This window comes from Equus caballus, chromosome 31, assembly GCF_041296265.1.
Source record: "Equus caballus isolate H_3958 breed thoroughbred chromosome 31, TB-T2T, whole genome shotgun sequence".
NCBI classification, from domain to species: domain Eukaryota; kingdom Metazoa; phylum Chordata; class Mammalia; order Perissodactyla; family Equidae; genus Equus; species Equus caballus.
Window position 1 is genome coordinate 13,297,538 of NC_091714.1, and position 21,882 is coordinate 13,319,419.

The following is a 21,882-nucleotide window of genomic DNA, read 5'->3' on the forward strand; positions in this document are numbered from 1 at the left end:
ATGGCTGTGCATTGAGAGGAAAGAGAGTAGAAAGGGATCGTCAGAAGGTAGGAGAAAGAAGGGATGATAAATGTGCTTTCTCTGAAGAATTGGGAGAGGGTGGCTCTCAAACATGGTGGAGGATTTGGTCTTCAATAGGAAGAGAAGGACAATGAGTATATATGAATGGTCTCTAACTCCTCTGGGACGTAGGAGGTGAGCTGGTTGGATGAGAGGTGGAAGGAGGAAGGACGCCTTGGATGTGAAGTTAGAAATAACTGTTGGTTTCTTGCGTCACTCAGGTAGTCATTAAACCACGAGTCCTGAGCTCCCGTGACGTTTTAGGTGCTGTGCTGGGGATTAACTGGTGAAGCAAAACAGAAGTGGTCCCTGCCACCCTAGAGCGGCGGGACGGACATTAAACTTTTTTCTTTTGCATTTTTCTGGGAGAGGGTCTGTAGCCTCATCATATTTTCGAAAGGCATTCAGGACCCACAAACTGAGTAGCAGAAGATTAAAATTCTAAAGATGGTCTAATCTATTCCTTTTTTTTTGTACAGTCTCATTTTTAAAAAATTCAGATATAATTGACTTATAACATTATATTAGTTTCCAGCGTACAACATAATGATTCGATATATGTATATATTGTCAAATGATCACCACAATAAGTTGGGTTAATATCCATCACCATACATAGTTACAAATGTTTTTTCTTGTGATGAGAACTTTTAAGATTTATTCTCTTAGCAACTTTCAAATATGCAATACAGTCTTATTACCTATAGTTATCATACTATACATTACACCCCCAGGACTTATTTACCTTATAAGTGGAAATTTGTACTCTTTGACTCCCTTTACCCATTTTACCCACCCCTGGCCCCTGCCTCTGTCAACCACCAATCTATTCTCTGCATCTATGAGCTTGGTTTTTTTTTAGATTCCGCATATAAGTGAGATCATAGGATATTTGTCTTTCTTTGTCTGACTTATTTCACTTAGCATAATGCCCTCGAGTTCCGTCTGTGTTGTTGTAAATTCCTTTTTTTTAATGGCTGAATAATATTCTATTGTGTATATATACCGCACTTTCTTTATCCATTCATCCACTGATGGACACTTAGGTTGTTGCCATGTCTCGGTCACTGTAAATAATGCTGCAGTGAACATGGGGGTGCATATATCTTTCTGCATTTAGTTCTTTGGATAAACACCCAGAAGTGGAATTGCTGGATCATATAGTAGCTCTATTTTTAATTTTTTGAGGAACCTCCATACTGTTTCCCATAGAACAGCATTAATCTTAATCATACAAATAAATACAAATTTGTGACATTGATAAAGACTGTGAATAAGAGGTTTTGGGGTTCTGGGTATTTTGAGAGATAGGGGAAGGTTACTTGAGAGAGGTCTGTTGGGAATTGGAGGGAGAGAAAACTAGATACATAAAGTTTAATAAATGTTAGATTTTCCTTTTTTTTGGAAGTCATATAATTTGGAAGACAGTGTGTTTTAGCGTACGTTAACCTTCTTCCCCATGTGTCCCTTTACGAAACTTTCCTCGTCTAAGATGACTTGACATACTTGTAAGGAAGTTCCTTGTTTTTAAAAAAATAAAGGTACATGTTTACAGTTTTAAAATGATAACCACAAAAGACTATGTAACCCATTGGTTTTTTTTGAGGAAAATCATCCCTGAGCTAATGTTCGCCGCTAGTCCTCCTCTCTTTGCTGAGAAGGATTGTCCCTGAGCTAACATCTGTGTCCATGTTCCTCAGCTTTATGTGTGGGACATCTGCCACAGCATGGCTTGATGATCGGTGCACAGGTCTGTGCCCGGGATCCAAACTGGTGACCTCCGGGCTGCTGAAGTGGAGCCCACGCACTTAACTGCTAGGCCACTGGACTGGCCCGTGTAACCCATTTTTAATGGACTGTCCCTGTGTTCCTGAGTTTCAGATATCACCACCAACCTTAAATTGAAAATTATTCTCCTTCTATAAACCTGACAAGAAATTAGAACATTCTAAATTATTACCATCTTATAAATAATCTAGAAATTACGAATGTATATTACCTTCCCATCATATTGTAATAGGGGGTGGTATAGTTATGACTCTTTTACCAAGATCTTTTCTCAGGAATTCTGAAATTAATGTAAAGTATGCTTTATTCTTTGTTGTGTATAAAAACTACTGGTTTGGGAAGGAAGGTTGGCTTCTGGATAAGTTTTGCAAAAAAGATGAATTAAATGGTAAAATTTTAAATTGAATTAAAATATTTCAGAAAGGAAAATAAGCACATGCACCACACCTTTTGACGCCTTTTCACTCTGTTCTTATTTCTTTTCGTAATCACTGCCCTTTATTTTCATCTTTCCCCCCTAAGAATTGCTAAGGTTTCTGCAGAGCTCTTTATACTTAAGAAGTGGCCCTCATGCCTTTCTTCTTTTCAATGGTGAGATCCTTATGAGAAATCCTTTGTTCACTTGCTTGTTGTTCATGTTTGTCGGTGGGTGGGTGTGAGTGTGGTGAGTTGGGGAGGGAGCCTGGATATCTAATAGTCTAATGTGTAGTATTTACTCAGCGTGTAGGGGAGCTTAATGCTGTTAGCAGACATTCATTTTTACTCACTATTTTTGATGCTTGTTGGAAGCAAAAAACAGGGTATAGATAGCAATGAAGACATGGTGAATGCATATCTAGAGCCTGCTCACATTAAATGTAAATCTGCAGAAGAGTCTAAACCTTATTAAATACTAATTTGTGTGATTTTTGTTGTAATTTGGTGAAAGAGGTACTCTACTTGGGAATGGGGTGAGATTGAGGATAATAGAAGTAGAAGATACAGCTCTGGACACTCTTACAGGCTGAATTGTGTCCTTCCCAAAATTCACATGTTGAAGACCTAACCCCTAGTACCTCAGAATGTGGCTGTATTTGGAGACAGAGCCTGTAAAGAGGTGATTAAGTTAAACTGGGGCTGTTAGGGTGGGCCCTAAACCAAACCCCCAATACTTTGATCTCAGACTTACCCTCCAGAACTGTGAGAAAATAAATTTCCGTCGTTTAAGCTGCCCAGTCTATGCTATTTTGTTATGGCAGCCCTAGCTGACCAATACACAGAGGGACATAAATAGAGACGTGAATTTTATATAGCGTCTGCAGGTGGAAGGAACAGTGCAATATAGAAATAAAGAGATTCGAGGGGGCTGAACAAACCTAGGTCTTAGAACTGAGTCTGGCGTTGACTAGATGTAGGATTTTGAGCAAATAATTTACTTGATCTTTCTGAGTGTCAGGTTTGTCTTCCTAAAATGGGTTCCTTGTGAGAATCACGTGAAAGCATCTAAAATCGAGGCCTGCCATCGGCGAGTGTTCCATGGCATCCGCCCTCCGGCCCCCTTCCCTGGTCATAGAAGTGCTTTCTCGAGAGGAGTTGATGGAGTTAGGTGTGTTGATCCTGACACCTTCCTGTCAGAAGGCTGTCACAAGCCATCTCTGGGTCTTAGTTTCTTGACTGGAAAGAAATGAGGGGACTACATTGCATTATTAGACTCTAACCCAAGGTAATTTTTTTTACTCTAAAATGTTATGTTTTTAAGGAATTTAAGGAAGCAAGTTTGGATGAGAAGATGAGGAAGGGGATGCTGGATAAAAGGCACAGTATATACTAAAATATTATTAAATAATGAGAAAACAAGCACCGATGAGGTTAATTTGACTGCCGTGGAGAGCTTCCTAGAATTAGATAGCCGGGAGTGGGCTGGGCGTCGAGAAGAAGGAAGTTGGGCACTGTTTCGTTGGTTGGAAAGGAAAGCTAGAGAGGGAAAACAATCACTGATTCTTTCTTAACCTGTGAGATGTAATTTTTATGGAAGATTATTCTGATAAGTATGTGCAGGACAGATGGATGCAGAAAGAGGCAGGAGGCAGAAATATAGGGAGAAGCATAAGGCGGACCTGGTGATTGTCGTAGAAATGGGAAAATGGGTGGTGAAGAATGCCGGTAGAAATTATGAAGAGGGTGGGTATAGCAAGTATCAAAGAAGCGGGCCCGAGTAACTGAAAAGCAAGTGTGGTGGACCAGGCTGCTTAGCTGCAGCTGTTTTTCATTCTAAGAAAGACACCTGACCCAGTGATCATTGAGATGGAGAGGCTTCAGTGGACAGCCAGGAGGCACCAGCCTTCTCACTTATTTTCTTATGACTTAAAATAGACTATTTTAGTCACAGACAGAATGACTCTGTCTAGAAATGCAGGTGAGGACTTTTTCTTTTCCGATTTAAAGCTACAGTGGGAAATTTCCCAGGTTAACATGATGAACTGAATGTGGTGCTGGGAGGTCTGCAGAGAACCATCGGTGAGTAGCTGTCTATGAATTTGGTCATCCTGGCCTCTTGTTTTTCAGGATCTCTGGCTTCTGATCCAAATTTTTACTATACCAGATTAGAAATCTCCTAATATAAGCAAACTTTCATTCAAGATATCTAAATAGTGATTCGTTCTTTTATTCATTTATTAAATGTGTAAGAGTCAGGAATGCAAAGATGAATGAGATGCCATGCCACTCCTCAAGAAAGTCCTGGTCTGAGGGCTGACAGATTTGTACATGTACATGTTCAAGAGGCAATGTGAAAAGTGCTATCACACAGCTGCATTCATCTGATGGGGACTTAGAGAGAGTAACTGAAGCTGCTGGCTGCTGATCAACAATGCCTCACCAAAGATGACAGTTGCATAGTTGAAGATGATCTGTATATTTGAGTGCTGCGGAGTCAATAAACAGGAAAATGAAGGAACACGAGAAAGGATAAGAAACAAATAATTTATGAAGCATCTACCAAGCGCCTGACACTAACTGGGAAGATTCATGGAAATTATGTCACTGAATCCTCACAAACACCTTGGGTCCTAAATTATGTTATATTCAGTTTACAGATGAAAAAGCTGAGACTTGAGAGGGCTGTAGTTTCCCAAAGTCCAACAGCTAGCTGGAGGCGGAAGCAGGATTTCAATGTGTCCGCAGTCCTTCCACCACACTGTGTGGTTACAACTAAATGAGACAAATAAAGTCGTGGTGAAAGAGGAAGTGGGAGAAGTTGGTTTTGCTGCCTCCGTGAAACAGAATGTGTGACTCAGAGATTTCTGACAACAAGACCTGGTGTTTTGTGTAGTCAAGGTCTGCAAATATCTCAGTTACTAGATTCAGGAGATTTTAACTCAACAACAGAAACTCACTGTCAGCCAAAAAGTGGGATAAACATTTCTTTGAGTTGGTATATAGACAGACTTATGAGAGCAATGAGGCAGCTCTGGATGATTTCCACAGAAAACCAAGTACAGCTGAGTCTCATTTACTTGAAAGTTATCTATACTATAAACTCACACATCTAGCGCACAGCAAATCAACAAATAAGTAAAACTTTGTGAATGCTCAAATAGATGTCATAAATAACAAATAATGGATCTCATGCAGTGTACTTCTTATTCTGTTTAAAGTCCTTGAGCCCTCAATCTATTCATTATTGCATATCTGGTTTCCAAATATCTCAGAAGATAAAAGAAACTCTCACAAGGATCACTGAAAACAATGAGAAGTAATGTCTGACAAGAAGGGGTTAGACAAAAAAATAGAAAAAGCAGCTGCAAGAACTCAAAGATCTCAACATCAATTCAGATTTATGGTCAAGGGCCCTGAATGGCTTGTGGGAATTACCCTTGTAATACACCCATGTGAGATAGTGGATGTTTTCAATGTCGACCGAGAATCATCAATATAAGATTAAACTAATTTCAGGCTACTTTTCTAAGTACATAGGAGGCATATAGTACATTTGCAGTACATTCAGTTGTCTAAGATAACTAGCATGAAGAAAGTCTCATTGCTTAAGAGGATAGGAACTCAGCCATCCGGATGATTTATCAGTACACCAAATGGTGTATTCTCAAAGGATCTTAGATAATCTGGTGCCTTATTGTTTAGCTATGAACTCCAATTTCCAACCACAACTTTCACTGGAGTGAGGCAGGGGGCCCAGGGGAATAGCCTCCTGTTGGCCGGAAGCGGAGAGAGGAGAAATTCCACCATCCAAGGGGTCCGCCATACATCTGCACCCTCCACTTCCCGCTGTAGCTGCGGTGGGGGTGGTGCTGGTGAGAGAAAATCTCCCCATTCGATCCTTGCTCCCTCTCCTGGTCTTAGATCAACGAAGTTGGGAAGTAGGGACAAAGGCCCTCGCCCATGGCCTTCTTAGGGTGGTCTCAACGCCCCACTGGGCACACACAACACGCACACTCACTTGTACCAGGTCTTATTGCAAATGTCACAACAGTAACTAAAAATATTCCTTAGGCATGTGTTAAGTAATCATACTGACAGCCTTTTGTTTTACTTCCTTATTCTTGCACTGTTCCAATTGTGCTAAAAGTACCCAAGCGTCTGACATAAATTCAAAAGAAGCCTGATGCACAAGGGGAAAAAAAACAAAAAGAAGGGGCTTGGGTAATTTGCAAAATAGATAATGAGTTGTTACATGATTGAGTCAAATATACTGCTTCTTAAAAGATATTTTAAATGTTAAGTCACTTGATTTTTCTCTCTCGGTAGGAGAAATGCTGACCGGAAGCTTCACAAAGCTATTAAATGCCTTTTCAGAAATTGCAAATGTGACTTAAGAAATAGACTTATTGCGTGTGGGCTGATGGTGACCTTATATTGTCAAAAGGACTACAAGACTCACGGAACTTCTAATATGGCTTTTTGTTTAAAAGAGGACGCCACTGCTCTTAGTCACAGCATAGGTCTCAGTCAGACGTTTGCAAACACTCTGTAAAATGCTACCTCAACAGTTTGTGTTTGTCAGAGTTTTAACTTCTTTTATGCCCAAGACACCCTTGGCTGAGAAAGCCTATGGACCCCTTTTCAGAATCATGTTTTTAAATGTATAAAACGAAATATAGAAGATTACAAAGAAACCACATAGAAAAAATATAAGAATCAAAAAACCGGTAGTGTAGTAATATATGTGCTTCTTTATTAATGCATTAAATGACGATCTAGCGGCGAGTCTAGTGACATCGGAGTGGCAACGATGAGCGTGAATATTCGGAGATAGACACAGCAATTATAATGGGAGGTGAGAATACCTGTGATTCTTTTTTTTTTTTTAAATAATTATTATACTACTTTTTTTTTTTTTTTAAGATTTTATTTTCCTCCTTTTTCTCCCCAAAGCCCCCCGGTACATAGTTGTATATTTCGTTGTGGGTCCTTCTAGTTGTGGCATGTGGGACGCTGCCTCAGCGTGGTCTGATGAGCAGTGCCATGTCCGCGCCCAGGATTCGAACCAACGAAACACTGGGCCGCCTGCAGCGGAGCGCGCGAACTTAACCACTCGGCCACGGGGCCAACCCCATACCTGTGATTCTTATGGGAAACAAAATCACAGTTATTGCTAATACTTCTGTGGTTTGTGGCCAATATTTTTATTGGAAGAAAATGTTAAATTTCAGTTAGAGATCTGTGAAAACGAAGATATATTTTCCCCATGTAAGGGTGCAGACTCCCTGAATCCTGTCTAGAGGCCCCTTTGAGGGTCCATGAGCCCCAAGTTAAGGGCCCCTGGAATAGGTAAATCATTGCCATATGATTATGAGCATCATTGAGATAAGTTTCTTCAAACAAACATTTGTATATAAATCCAAGTGCAGTTATGAAGATTCATATTTTTAATTCTTAATTAGAAATGTCATTCACTCATTTATTTATTTTCTTACTTCTAACCTGCCTGTTTTTGAAACGATTTGAAGCAATTTGCATAAATGCAGACAGCAGAATATAATAAAATTACAAATAAGTGGATGAGGAAAAAGGAACAATAGAAAAGATTAATAGGAAAAGTAAGAGGTGTCTTGGAGTGAAATTAATACACAAAGTGTACGATGGAAAGTTCTAGACCTTTATTAGAGTATGATGACAAATTTGATTCTAAGTTTTGTGACCTTTAATGCAAAGGGCAAGTCACAATTAGTTATAGACTCATGACCACATCCCCTCTAAAAGAAAGTGAGGAGATGCCCAACTCTTTCTCTACCGAAACTAAAGAGAAATTCCTTCTGTAGGCCTTGTCTCATAACTGTCTTAGTCTGGGCTGCTGTAGCAAAATATTATAGACTGAGTGGCTCAAACAATAGACATTTCTTTCTCACAGTTCTAGAGGCTGGGAAGTCTGGGATCGGGGTGCCAGCATGGTTGGGGTCTGGTGAGGACTCTCTTCCTGGCTTACAGGCCATCTTCTTGCTGTGTCCTCATAGATCTCTCCCTTGTTTCTTCTTCTCTAAGGGCACTAAATCTCATCATGAGGTCTCCACCTCATGACCTAATTACCTCTGAAGACGCCATCTCCAAATACCACCACACTGGGGGTTCGGGCTTCAACATATAAATTTTCGGAGGGGAGCCCACAATTCAGTCCCGAGCAATGATACACTGTGTAATGAAATTAACAGTTCTCTTAAAAATTTCCTTGTCTCCCTGGGTTCTCTTATAATTTCTCCATGTAAATCAATGACATATGTTTCTGCTGGCCCAGCTTAGTATGGAAATGGATTTTCAAATATCTGGTCTAAATTTTTTAACCTTCTGGAGGTATAAAGTACTATTATTTATTTTTATATATTTATTTTTTTGGTACCACCTCCTTGGAGGTACTTCTTCCTGAAATGTGGATTAGTAATTATTAATTTATCTATGTCATGGGCCAATTTGAGACTCTGCTGAAAGCCATAAATGCAGATACACATTAAATTCTGCATACAATTTCAGGGAATCACAGATCTCCTGAAATCTCAGTGCTCTGAGTAGTAAATAACTCCGGGATATAGAGTAACAGACAGGCCTTTAAATATATTATAAACGTTGTTTATTGTAACTGAGCTTTTGACATGGATTGATAACCAGCCAGTTGGATTTAATGCTCCTGGCGAGCATGGGAATGCAGCTATTCTGCACTGCAGATTAAATAAATGCTCTAAAAGCCTGGAGAACTGGGAACCCACAGGCACATTTAACAAAATACAATGCTAGCATTTCAAGGTTGGAGGGGTGCCTGGATCGTACAGCCTCAACTCTTGTGCCCAAGATTCTCAGGCCCCTTGGAGAAATCACTAATCTTTGGGTACCACCACTACATGGTTCCAGGAGAGGACGAACCAAATGCGGACACATCTCTCAACGCCCACATCTCTTACCCCCGATCATTTGCCATAGCCCAGCTAAAACCCATCTGTAGTGTAAGAAATCAGAGGTAACCCAGGTGAATCCAGATTTTGTGAAACCAGAAGCTTATACAATTTGGGGTAGTCTTTAGGAAAAATAATACAAAATTGCAAAGGAAGAGTTGCGGGAAACCTAAAATTTAAAAGACTCGACAGAAATGACAATTAATTTCAAGTTTTAAAAAGCTGACGAAACACCAGAAGTAGCACATTATCCAGAAAAATAAGACAATTCTAAAATTAAATGCCTGACATACCGCTAAAATACTTTTTCTCCTACATTTTTAGCTTCATAATTTGTGATTGCCTCCTCATGTGATAATGCTTTTGTGACAACATTTTCTCTAGAGAACATGGAAAGATAATCCAGTCTGTCCTCTAGCATAAGTTCATCAGAATTGCTTTTCTTTTTTATTCGTTGTCTAGAAGTCAAAGTCTTTGGGCTTCACAATGTATTACTGGCAATGTAAATTTTTAGGATGTCTCTCTCACGTTTCTTTCAACTATGAGCTTTAAAATTTGAAAGGAGTTCCCCCAGTCTTGCTTCTGCTTCTATTCATTAGAAATCTTCTTTCCTTCTACTACCCACAGACACAGGGAAATGCATGACCTGTTCGTATTGTAATATGACCTCTGGCCCTGAGCCATCATATCACCAGGCTGGGTGAATTAGCCAGTGGGAAATAGAGTGTCACTGGAAGTTATTACGACACTAGAACAGCTAGGAATAACTTAACAGCACAAGGAAGAGGCTGAGAGCCACATAAGTATATCCCATTAATCACAAAGCAAGTATATCAGAGTCCAAATATTTCCAAGTTTGTTGACAGTGGCAATGTATACTCTCTTCTGGAAAGATCCCATTCCTAACCGTGGGGATGTGATCTTATCACAGGCCCTAATAAGACAAATATCTTAGAACTCAGCAGCCTAAGATCAGCATGAGTAAAGGCCACTTGGAATAGTTCGCAATCTATTTCCATTCACAGATGAAAGGGTATTTAAAGCCATAGACACATAGACCACAGAATATGACTAGAATGATTTTAACCTGGAAAATTTAAACCTCATAGAACTATATGCTCATTTCGACTATAAAACTCTTGGTACAGCACATATGGAATATTTTAACTGATTAATATAACTTTCTGGTAAATGCCCCAAGATAATTGGCTACAAAATATATGCTTTGGTAAGTAGCCGAGTTAACATGTTTTATAGATTTATTGATTATGAGCCAGTCAAATGTGGGTCTAAGTCTAACAAAGGTGCTTACTTTGGGTTTAGAATAGTTGGTCTGTAGCTCTTCTTTTCAGGAGTCAGGTATCAAGGCTTCTCCATTAAACCCACGCCTAGCTGGCAACAATTAAAGCTATTGTTTTCAAATACAAGAATTCTCATTTTATCACCTATGGAAGGGGAGTGTCTGTCACCTTCATGCAAGAGAGGAGTTAAGTTGCAAAGGCACAGGAAGCGCCTGCCTCTTCAAAGCCCATAGGAACTACAGAGTTTATTTGACTATATTTTGTGTGTGTGTGGGGGGGTGCCTACTTTGTTTGTTGAAGAAGAAAAAGCCATTTCTCTCAATACTTACATTCAAATAAATTAAGAATAAATATTTTCAGAGGCTCAGTTGAGGAATTAGAATAAATAGGAATACTCTCTTTATACTTAAGCCAAAATTACGTCTACTTTGGACTTTACCCACAAACAGGCCAAACCTGCATTTTATTTTTATTGGAGGTGGAGAGGAGCTGTCCTTTCCTTCTGAGAGGGAATAAAAAACACTGTACACACCAGTGGAAGCAATGACCTCCTTCTTTCATGGGGCCCTAGAAAATGAATGGTGAGGTGATGGACCATTCGATTGGTTTAAAACAATTCTAGAACTGGGTTCTTATTTTTTACATAATTTTGTTATTAAATAACAAAAATAATTTTATTACTTAATATTTTTAAGTAATGATGAATTTTAATAACTATTCAGGCATAGAATTCCTGAGGGAAAATAAATTAGAATAGTATAGATTCACGATTTTCAGAAGAATTTTTTTAAGTATAGGATTCTTTCTTTGAATGGAAGTGTGCCCTGAGTCCAAAATGAAACCAGTAACCCCGGCTCTCAGCACACCTCCCCTAGTCTTTTCTCCCAACTGCTTACAACCTGGCATATTATTGGGCATAGAGCAGGTTCTCAGCCTCATGAAGCACTTGTGGGCGGAATGACTGTTCAAGTTTTTAGGAGGCTAAGTGCTGACAACAATATTTTAAGGCATGAGTGATTCATGATCTTTCTGTGAAAGAAACAGTAGGATTTCCTGAGAGATTCTGGGGTGAAGCACTGAGACAAATAGAAGCACTGGCATCCTTTCTCTCTCTGATCATATGTAGGCGTGTATGTGTGTGTGTATGCGGTGCTGATGCTGGTAACCTTAATAGGAATTACTCATTCTCTATTGAAAGGAGAAGAGGCCTTTAATAGTTCTTCATTCTCTAAAGGATCGTTGCTCTCCATTTCTTTTGCTTTCTTTGGGTTTGCGTCATTTTTCAGTTGAGTTAACTGGGCACAGTCTGTTTCTTATATGAACAACTCAAAATGTCCACGTGATTTGAGATTATATAATTGACTACAATAACTCATGAAATGTTTGAGAAGTTAAGGTTAAGCTCTTGGCTTAAACTTAGTTTAAGTTATTATTGAGAAGTTCTCTATAATCAACTCTAAAAAGACATTTTGGTAACAATTCGAGAAATTGTTCAGTCAAAGCAGTGTGTATATGAAATAGCATTACAATCTGTTTTCTCATGCGTCCTCAAAATTTTTCTTAAGAAAACTTTTCGTAATTCTCTAAAACTGAGCCAGATGATTCTGAATCCTACATTTTCCTATTAACAGTGAATTTTGACTTAAACAATCTTTGCATTCTGCTGTTTATAGAGCTCTTTCCCTGAAAGTACACAGAAATCTTAAATGATGAAATATTTGAGATTGCCCTAATCACTGAGCCTTAGAAGTGTTGCTAGACTTGTTCTCAAAAGGATTTCTGTGCTTTATGTACTGATTTTCAAACACTGAAAATGTGCATGTGGACTTTCACATTGTTCTGCGTCCTAGGACCTCCTGCTCAATGACAGAGATAAGAAAAGAATGCTCTTCAGAGCATTGCAGCTCATTAGGGTGCTGTCCAAAATCTCATACATGCCTGATAAAGTTAGTGGAATGCCAGTGCCTCTGCTGTGATTAAAGAATCTCAATGTGACTTGTCAGGGAGCTCAAATATTAGCTATAATCCCCATCTGTGCAGAGCTCTAAGATTAGGCCTTGTAGACACAAAGCTATATATATAGAATATCCCTTGTTACGTTACAAGTTTTCAAAATGAATAGAAGAAAATGGAGCAGGAACTACACAGGTTAAGAGTGGGTATCTATAGATTTGGGGATGAGGGGTAGTTTTTGTTTTATTAACTTTTTTCTTTTGCATTTTTTAAGTTTACAACAATGTGAATATGTATTTTTTATATCAAAAACTTTATTTTCTAAAAAATGGAATGAATGCTATAGTTGTTGCTTTGAGTAAGGACATGGTGAATACAGATCCTGTATATACTTTGTCCCTTCTAGCGCTCAATAGCCAGCACCATTGTCAGACATGCATATCACTTTGGGTTTAAAAATATGCCTGTGGTAGGGGTGGTGACTCAGAAGCCTGCTCTGTGCAAGAAGGACCAAACAACTGGAAATGCAGTGACTTTAGAACAGTGAGGAAGGGAAGAGGAAAGTGTCATTATATAATATACATTTAGCATCTGCATCTAATCCACTCCTCCCTCCCAACATTGGGAATGGGGCTGGTGTGTCAGCCTCTTTCACTTTAATGTTCCTTCTTCTTTTTATTTTTTTTTTAAAGATTTTATTTTTTTCCTTTTTCTCCCCAAAGCCCCCCCCCGGTACATAGTTGTATATTCTTCGTTGTGGGTCCTTCTAGTTGTGGCATGTGGGACGCTGCCTCAGCGTGGTCTGATGAGCAGTGCCATGTCCGCGCCCAGGATTCGAACCAACGAAACACTGGGCCGCCTGCAGCGGAGCGCGCGAACTTAACCACTCGGCCACGGGGCCAGCCCCTAATGTTCCTTCTTCTTTACCAAAAACCATGCTGATATTCATGTAAAGAGCATTTTATGTGGAATACGCATTTTGGTCAGAGAAGTACAGACGGAGAGTTTTCCTAGGTGTAGAAAGTTGACACAAATGAATCTCTACTCGTGGGAGTTTCTAGGGAGTGTGGCAGAGCTTTGGGGAGGGCTAATGAGGCTAAAAGATGTGACATTGGCTTCTGGGAGAAGCAGAGTAGGCAGTGGCAAAACTGTGAAGTGAATTTTGTTCTCAGTCTTGTCCTGTCTTCTTTATATCCTCATCTGTGGCAGCTCCCTTCCCCTACCTCCCACAGGCCTGAACTTGTGCCACCCTCTGGCTGGTCAAAGTTCCTACAATGACACACCATCATCGAAACTGCACACCCCAAAGCCTCTTTCCTTCATTTTCCTCTTCTTTCCTTTCTTTTTCCCTGTGCTTCCCTTTATCCTCATTAAATGTATATAGAGTTCACAGCATATCAAGAATCAAAACAGAAAAGCTTGAGAGTCATGAATTCTGCCTCCTTCGTATAGCTAATAATTTGGAACATAGTGTTTTGAACCGCGTCAGGAGGAGGGTCTGCCTACTTGATCTGCAATGTTAGGCTGCAGCCAACCAATTGCTGATGCGCACTGTGTGTCAAAGCTGGGTCAGTCACTGCCCTGCCGGCAGAGAACATTCAGTAAATGGCGGACCCTTCAGAAAGGACTCAGAGACATGACCAGGTGCATTGTATGGGGTCCAAGAGCCATGGGGCTCCTGGCCAAAGCCAAGATGAGCGAAGAAGTCTGGCAGGGTGGGAGGAGGCATGGTTGTGGGTTCAAAGATCTCTGACACAGAGCCTCCTTGTCCTCTGCTCCTCCCCACCCAGTCCCTCTTCTAGAGCGCCTATGGGTTCTGAAAGAAGAGAGTATAGTCAAAGGAAAGCATCTGTAACTGTGTAGAGTTCTCATCAAAGTAATGATCAGAAACAGGTATGCGTGTGTGGGGGGCGTGGCTAGATGAGGTTGGGGGCAGCATAGGCAGCCAGCTATGAGGAGTAGAGTGGCAGCTGTCCTCAGAGCAGAGGTTGCCAGCCAGAGTGACAGATTTCAGGGCAGTAGTCTTCATCTGTAAAATGGGAATACAGACAGCGCCAACTTTATAGGGCTGTTGTGAAAATTGAACGATTAACACGTGTATAGCATTTAGCACGTGCCTATGCAAATTAAGTAATAATCAGAGCTTAATAAATGTTTTTTCATCATGGTTTTTGTGAGATCCCTTCTCTCTACTTATCTTCTACTTATTTTCAAGTGGTTACAAAGATTGATTTTATGTGATGCAATAAAATGGATTTAGGCCATGTTTTTGATTTAAGCAGAGAAATTGCTTTTCAGGATGTATTAGAAAAGGGTTAGATTAAACCTTAAGTGGATCGAACTTGAGCAAAATTTTAAAAACAATTGTGGCCTCTCAAAGTTGATTTTTTACCAAATAAAAAAATTGGGCACTAATGTCATCTTTTGCTTTAGGAAGATTGTGAGAAAAACTAATAACACTTGGTGGAGGTTAATATAGTATTGAAAGTAGTAATTTTAACAGTTTTGAACTCATTTTCAAAGACATAATTGGAATAATTTTCAATAGACATCAGTCTTTATTTCTTAGGAAATTACAGTGATTAACTGCAGGCAGCCTCTCTTATTGTTATTTGAAGATAATAGGACACTGTTGAGGATTGGGGAAAAAAATGAATGATTCATGTTCTGTTAAAGACTTCATAGCTGAAACATTCTTCATCAGTCTTTTTGTCTGGCTACAATTTATATGTTCAAGGCATAATCATCAAATGCAGCTTCCTTTACTGTATTTGGCCTAGAAAACTAATTCCAATGAAGAACAAGAATAATGTTTTTCCTAGGATTAAAATACAGATTTTTCTTTTAAGGGGGTGCATAATATACCAATTTAAAACAAAATGATGTTCTACTTGCAGAACTCTGTGAAAGTTGAAAGGAGAGTTTTGTCCCATCTTTGGGTATTTTCAGGATTCTGTCTCTGCTTCCTTAGGAAATTGAACACTGGACAAGGGCAATAATTTCACACTCATTATTCAGGCATTTGAAATTACTCTTTTACTTTGAAATGAGATATTCAAATCACTGAGTGTTAGGAAAATTGTACATGGATGAAAGAGCAAATGGATCTTGATCTGTCTTCTTAGCTTGAGTCTTTGTAGAGGTGGCAATGTGGTTTTTATCAGTGGAAAATAGCACCCTATTTCTTCAAGACTTTTCCAAACTCGAAATGATTTAGATAGTATATTTGAATCTGAGTACCACCCAGGTAAGCATCTGCATTCGCCCTTACATAGGCATTGTTGCTTTTTAAATGTGAGTAATGCTATAAAAGTTGTCTAGCTTTCACCCCCATCAACACCCTTGACTTGTAAGGTGGAGAAACCTATTTGTGCTCTTTCTGGCTGGAATGTCTACTTAGAGATTCATGCTATTGGTTGTGAATCAAGTTACATACACTGATACCCAAATTTGTCTTGTCTTGACCCTAAACTAAACAATACTAGGATTGTGAGGTCCAAGGATAAAAAGAAAATTAAAAAAAAAAGCTAATTTAATATGGTAAGAAGTTCCTGTAAAATGTTGATTACTACATCATGAAAACAATGCTGTTTTCATTCTTTTGGGAAGTAGAAGGAAATGACATAAAATTTTGTCCTAGGGAGAAAGGAAAAGCTGCTATACTACTACGTGCACCAAATGCAAAGATATAAACGTGAACAAAAGCTAATTACTTGGCATTCGATACAGCTAACATTCACCTACTTTTGCATTATTTATGATTTTAGTATTACAATTTCAAATCATTATAGTTGGAAAATGTTCAGATAAAGCATAATATCACATTACCCTGTAATTTAACATATTGACAAAACTAGAACCAAAAGGCACAAAGTTTGGACAACATGGAGTGCAGTTTGTAGAAGAGAAAACAAGCCTAGATTTATTTGACATGAAAATAGAGGGCTTTTTACTCTGGTGTGATACTTACAGTTTTAAATACTCAAATTTTGGCCGCAGAAGTAGTCTTACTGTTTATATAAATTTTGATGAATTTCCATTCAAAAAGAAAAGTTGATTAAAAATGCATACCTCATGGGGTTCTTGTGCAAATCGAATAAATTAATCCATGTGAAAGCATTTTGTAAACTGCAAACTGTGGCACTAAATTTACTTTATAGGAGGCAATCACTCAGTGTCATTAAATGATTGAAAGAAAACACTAATCCGGCATATTTTGAGCTTTTTCTAATGTGTAATAAGAAGGAAAGCATTCCAACCTCAGTTGTGTACCTCTGCCAAAAATGTTTAACTCAAGTCTAATTGTGAGGGAACAATTAAACAAATCCAATTTGAGGGACATTATGCAAAGCAACTGGCCTGGACTCTACAAAAACATTAATCATCAAAGACAAAAGGAACTATATAAACATGACAATATATGCAATGGTGAACCTTGACTGGACCCTGGATTTAAAATAAAATATAAATTCCACAGACTGAAAAGGATATTATCGAGACAATTGGGGAAATTTGAATTGTATATTACGTAATTGTATTGTATCACTTAAAATTTCCTAAGTGTGATCATTCTTATGTAATTATGGTAGGATATTTGTTTTTAGGAGGTGCATGCTAAAGTATTTAGGAATGAGACATCTTTATGTCTACAACTAGTTCTCAAATGGCTAGGCAAAAAATCTGTAGAGACAGAGAGAGTAAGTAAATGTGGCGAAATGGTAATAATTTGGGAATATAGATTAATGCTATCCAGATATTCATTGTTAACTATTTTTCTGCAGCTTTCCATAGTTTTGAACATTTCAAAAATAAAAAGTTGGTGGGGGCTGGCCCCATGGCTGAGTGGTTAAGTTCGCATGCTCCGCTGCAGGCAGCCCAGTGTTTCGTTGGTTCGAGTCCTGGGTGCAGACATGGCACTGCTCATCAAACCACGCTGAGGCGGCATCCCACATGCCACAACTAGAAGGACCCACAACAAAGAATATACAACTATGTACCAGGGGGCTTTGGGGAGAAAAAGGAAAAAAAAATAAAATCTTTAAAATAAATAAATAAATAAAAATAAAAAATAAAAAGTTGGAGAAAAATTCAAAAAATTAAGAAAACCCAAATACTCAAAATAGTTGAGTTATTGAAAAACAGACCTACTTGAAATGTGCCCTTAGAAGATCATGTTTTTCTACCATCTCATTTTACTGTCAGATAGAAATATATGGGTTTAAAAAAGAACCTTGCAGTAAAAGCAATGCTTCAGGGAAATTTATAGCACTGAAGGAACATATTAGAAAAGAAGAAAGATCTAATATTAATGATCTAAGTTTCCATTTTAGGAAACTAGAAAAAGAAGACGAAGTTAAATCCACAGTAAATAGAAGGAAAGGAAGAATTAGAGCAGAAATCAATCAAATTCAAAACAGGGAAGAAACAGAGAAAAAACAACAAAACTAAAAGCTGATTCTTTAAGAAGGTCAATAAAATCAATAAGCCTCTGGTCAGGATAACGAAGAAATAAAAGAGAGAGGTCACAAATTACTAATATTAGAAACGAGAGAGAGGACATCACTACAGATCCCATGCAAATTAAAAGGATAGTAAAGGAATACTATGAACAGCTCTATGCCCACAAATTTGATAACCTAGGTGAAATGGACCAATTCCTTGAAAGACACAATCTGCTAAAACTCCCACAAGAAAAAATAGATGATCTAAATAGGTCTATATTTATTAAATAAATTGAATCAATAATGAATAACCTTTGAAAACAGAAAGCACCAGGTCCAGATAGGTTCACTGGTGAATTCTGCCAAACAGTGAAGAAAGAAATTATGCTAATTCTTTACAGTCTTTTTCAGAGGATAGAAGCAGAGGGACTACTTCTTAACTCATTCTATGAAGCCAGTATTACCCTAACATCAAAACCAGACAAAGACATTAAAAGAACAGAAAACTATAGACCAATATCTCTTATGAATGTAGATCCAAAAATCCTCAACAAAATATTAGCAAATTGAATCCAAAAAGTATAAAAAGAATTATACACCACGATGAAGTAGATGTATCTCAGGTATCCAAGGCTGGTTCAACATTTGGAAATGAAGTAATGTAATCTATCACATCAACAGACTAATACAGAAAAATCACATGATCATATCAATAGATGCAGAAGAAGCCTTTGACGAAATCCAATATCCATTCATGATAAAAACTCTCAGTAAACTAGGAAGAGAGGGGAACTTCCTCAAATTGGCAAAGACTATCTACAAAAAACCTACACCTGACGTCGTACTTAATGGTGAAAAACTCAAAGCTTTCCCACTAAGATAAGGAACAAGGCAAGGATGTCTTCTCTCACTACTCCTTTTCAACATCATACTAGGAGTTCTAGCTAATGCAGTAAGGCAAGAAAAGGAAATAATATGGATTGGGAAGGAAGACACCAAATTGTCTTTGTTTGTGGATGACATGATCATCTATGTTGAAAATCCAAAAGATCAACAAAAAAGCTCTGGGCATTAATAGTGATTATAACAAGGTTGCAGGATACAGTTAATATACAAAAGTCAATTGCTTTTCTACATCCCAATGATGAACGTGGAATTTGAAATAAAAAAAAAATACCATTTAAATTAGTACCCTTCAAAATGAAATATTTAGTTATAAATCTAACAAAATATATACAAGGTCTATAATGAAGCAAACTACAAAATTCTTTTGAATGAAATCAAAGAAGCACTAAATAAATGAAGAGATATTTCCTGGTCACGGATAGGAAGATTCAATATTGTCAGCTTTACCTGTACATTCACTACAATCCCAACCAAAATCTCAGCAAGTTATTTATGAGTAACAGCAAACTGATTATAAAGTTTATATGGACAGACAAGAGACTCAGGATAGACAACACAATATTGAAGGAGAAGAACAAAGTTGGAAGACTAATGCTACCCAATTTCAAGATAGAATAAAGCTCCGGTAATCAAGACAGTGTGGTATTGGTAAAAGAATAGATAAATAGATCAATGTAACATAATAGAGCCCAGAAATAGATCCCTATAAATATAGTCAATTGATCTTTATAGAGGAGCAAAGGCAATATAATGGAGCAAAGATAGTTTCTTCAACAAATGGTACTGGACCAACTGGAGATCCATGTGCAAAAAAATGAATCTAGACACAGACCTTACACCTTTCACAAAAATGAACTCAAAATGGATCATAGACCTAAATGTAAAACACAAAACTATAAAACTCCTAGAAGATAACATAGGAGAAAACCTTTCTAATTAATTAATTAATTAATTAATTATTTTATTGCAGTAACATTGATTTGTAATATTATATAAATTTCAGGTGTACATAATTATATTTCAATTTCTGTAGATTACCTCGCAAAAGCTAATTACAATCCATCATCATACAAGTGTGCCTAATCACCCCTTTCACCCTCTTCCCTACCTGCTTTCCCTTTGGTAACCACCAATCCAATCTCTGTCTCTATGTGTTTGTTTGTCATTGTTTTTATCTTCTATTTATGAGAGAGATCATATGATATTTGACTTTCTTCCTCTGACATATTTCGCTTAACAAAATGCTGTCAAGATCCATCCATGGGTCACAAATTTCAAAACCGTTTATTGAAGAGACTTCCCTTTCTTCAGTGTATGTTCTTGGCTCCCTTGTTGAAAATTAGCTGTCCATAGGTGTGTGGGTTTATTTCTGGGCTCTCGATTCCTTTCTGTTGATCTGTGTGTCTGTTTTTGTGCCAGTACCATGCTGTTTTGAGTACTATAGCTTTATAGTATATCTTGAAATCAGAGAGTGTGATACCTCCAGCTTTGTTCTTTTCTCCTCAAGATTCCTTTGGCTATTCAGAGTCTTTTGTTGTTCCATAGAAATTTTAGGATTCTTTGTTCTATTTCTGTGAAAAACATTGTTAGAACTTTGTTATGGATTGCATTGAATCTGTAGATAGCTATAGGAAGTACAGACATTTTCACTATGTTAATTCTTCCAATCCAGGAGCACAGAATATTTTTCCATTTCTTTTTGTCTTCTTCAGTTTCTTTCAATAATGTTTTATAGTTTTCAGTGTACAGATCTTTCACCTCTTTGGTTAAGTTTATTCCTAGGTATTTTATTCTTTTTGCTGCAATTATAAATGGGATTGTATTCTTAATTTCTCTTTCTGCTACTTAATTATTAATAGATAGAAACACAACTGACTTTTGTATGTTGATTTTGTATCCTGCAACTTTACTGCATTCGTGTATTATTTCTAAAAGTTTTTTGGTGCATTCTTTATGGTTTTCTATATATAAAATCATGTCATCTACAAATAGTGGCAGTATCATTTCTTCCTTTCCAATTTGGATCCCTTTTATTTCTTTTACTTGCCTGATTTCTCTGGTCAAAATCTCCAGTACTGTGTTGAATAAAAGTGGTGAGAGTGGGCACCCTTATCTTGTTCCTGTTCTCAGAGGGATGGCTTTCATTTTTTCACTGTTAAGTATGACATTGGCTGTGGGTTTGTCAAATATAGCCTTTATTATGTTTCCTCCTTCAGCCATTTTATTGAGAGATTTTTTTAATGACAAATTGATCCTGTGTCTTATCAAATGCTTTCTTTGCATCTATTGAGATGATCATGAGTTTTTTATTCTTCATTTTATTAATGTGGTGTATCACAGTGATTGATTTGTGGATGTCAAACCATCTCTGTATCCCTGGAATAAATCCCACTTGATCATGGTGTATGATCTTTTTAATGTATTTTACTTGATTTGCTAGTATTTTGTTGAGGATTTTTGCATTGATGTTCATCAGTGATATTGGCCTATAATCTTTTTTTGTGTTGTCCTTGTCTGGTTTTGGCATGAGGGTAATGTTGGCTTTGTAGAATGAGTTAGGAAGCTTCTTTTCCTCTCCAATTTTTTGTAAGAGTTTGAGAAGGATAGGTAATAAGTCTTCTTTGAATGTTTGGTAGAATTTACCAAGGAAGCCATCTGGTCCTGGACATTTATTTTTGGAGAGGTTTTTGTTTACTGCTGTCTCCTTGCTGGTGATTTGTCCATCCAAGTTCTCTATTTTTTCTTGATTCACTTTTGGTAGGTTGTATGATTCTAAGAATTTATCCATTTCCTCTAGATTATCCAGTTTGTTGTCATGTAGCTTTTTGTGGTATTCTCTTATAATCTTTCGTATTTCTGAGATATCTGTTGTAATTTCTTCTCTTTCATTTCTAATTTTATTTATTTGAGCCTTCTCTGTTTTTTTCTTAGTGAGTCTAGCTAAAGGCTTGTCAATTTTGTTGATCTTTTCAAAGAACCAGCTCTTTGTTTCCTTTATTTTTTTCTATTGTTTGTTTAGTCTCTATTTCATTTATTGCTGCTCTGATTTTTATTATT

The 21,882-nt window shown here is 37.7% G+C and overlaps 1 protein-coding gene across 7 annotated transcripts in view; it reads left to right on the top strand.

Annotated features, from left to right (window-relative positions):
* Positions 1–21,882, top strand: part of IPCEF1 (interaction protein for cytohesin exchange factors 1) — a 171,897-nt gene that overhangs the window by 35,538 nt on the left and 114,477 nt on the right. The window contains exon 1 of one of the 7 annotated variants that reach the window (XM_070256497.1): positions 3,759–4,344. The exons of 5 other annotated variants lie outside the window; for them this stretch is intronic. The gene's annotated coding sequence lies outside the window, so the exon portion shown is untranslated. Of the gene's footprint in view, positions 1–3,758; positions 4,345–21,882 lie in introns of those variants that run through there. One more of the 7 variants, XM_070256499.1, reaches the window with a different exon arrangement.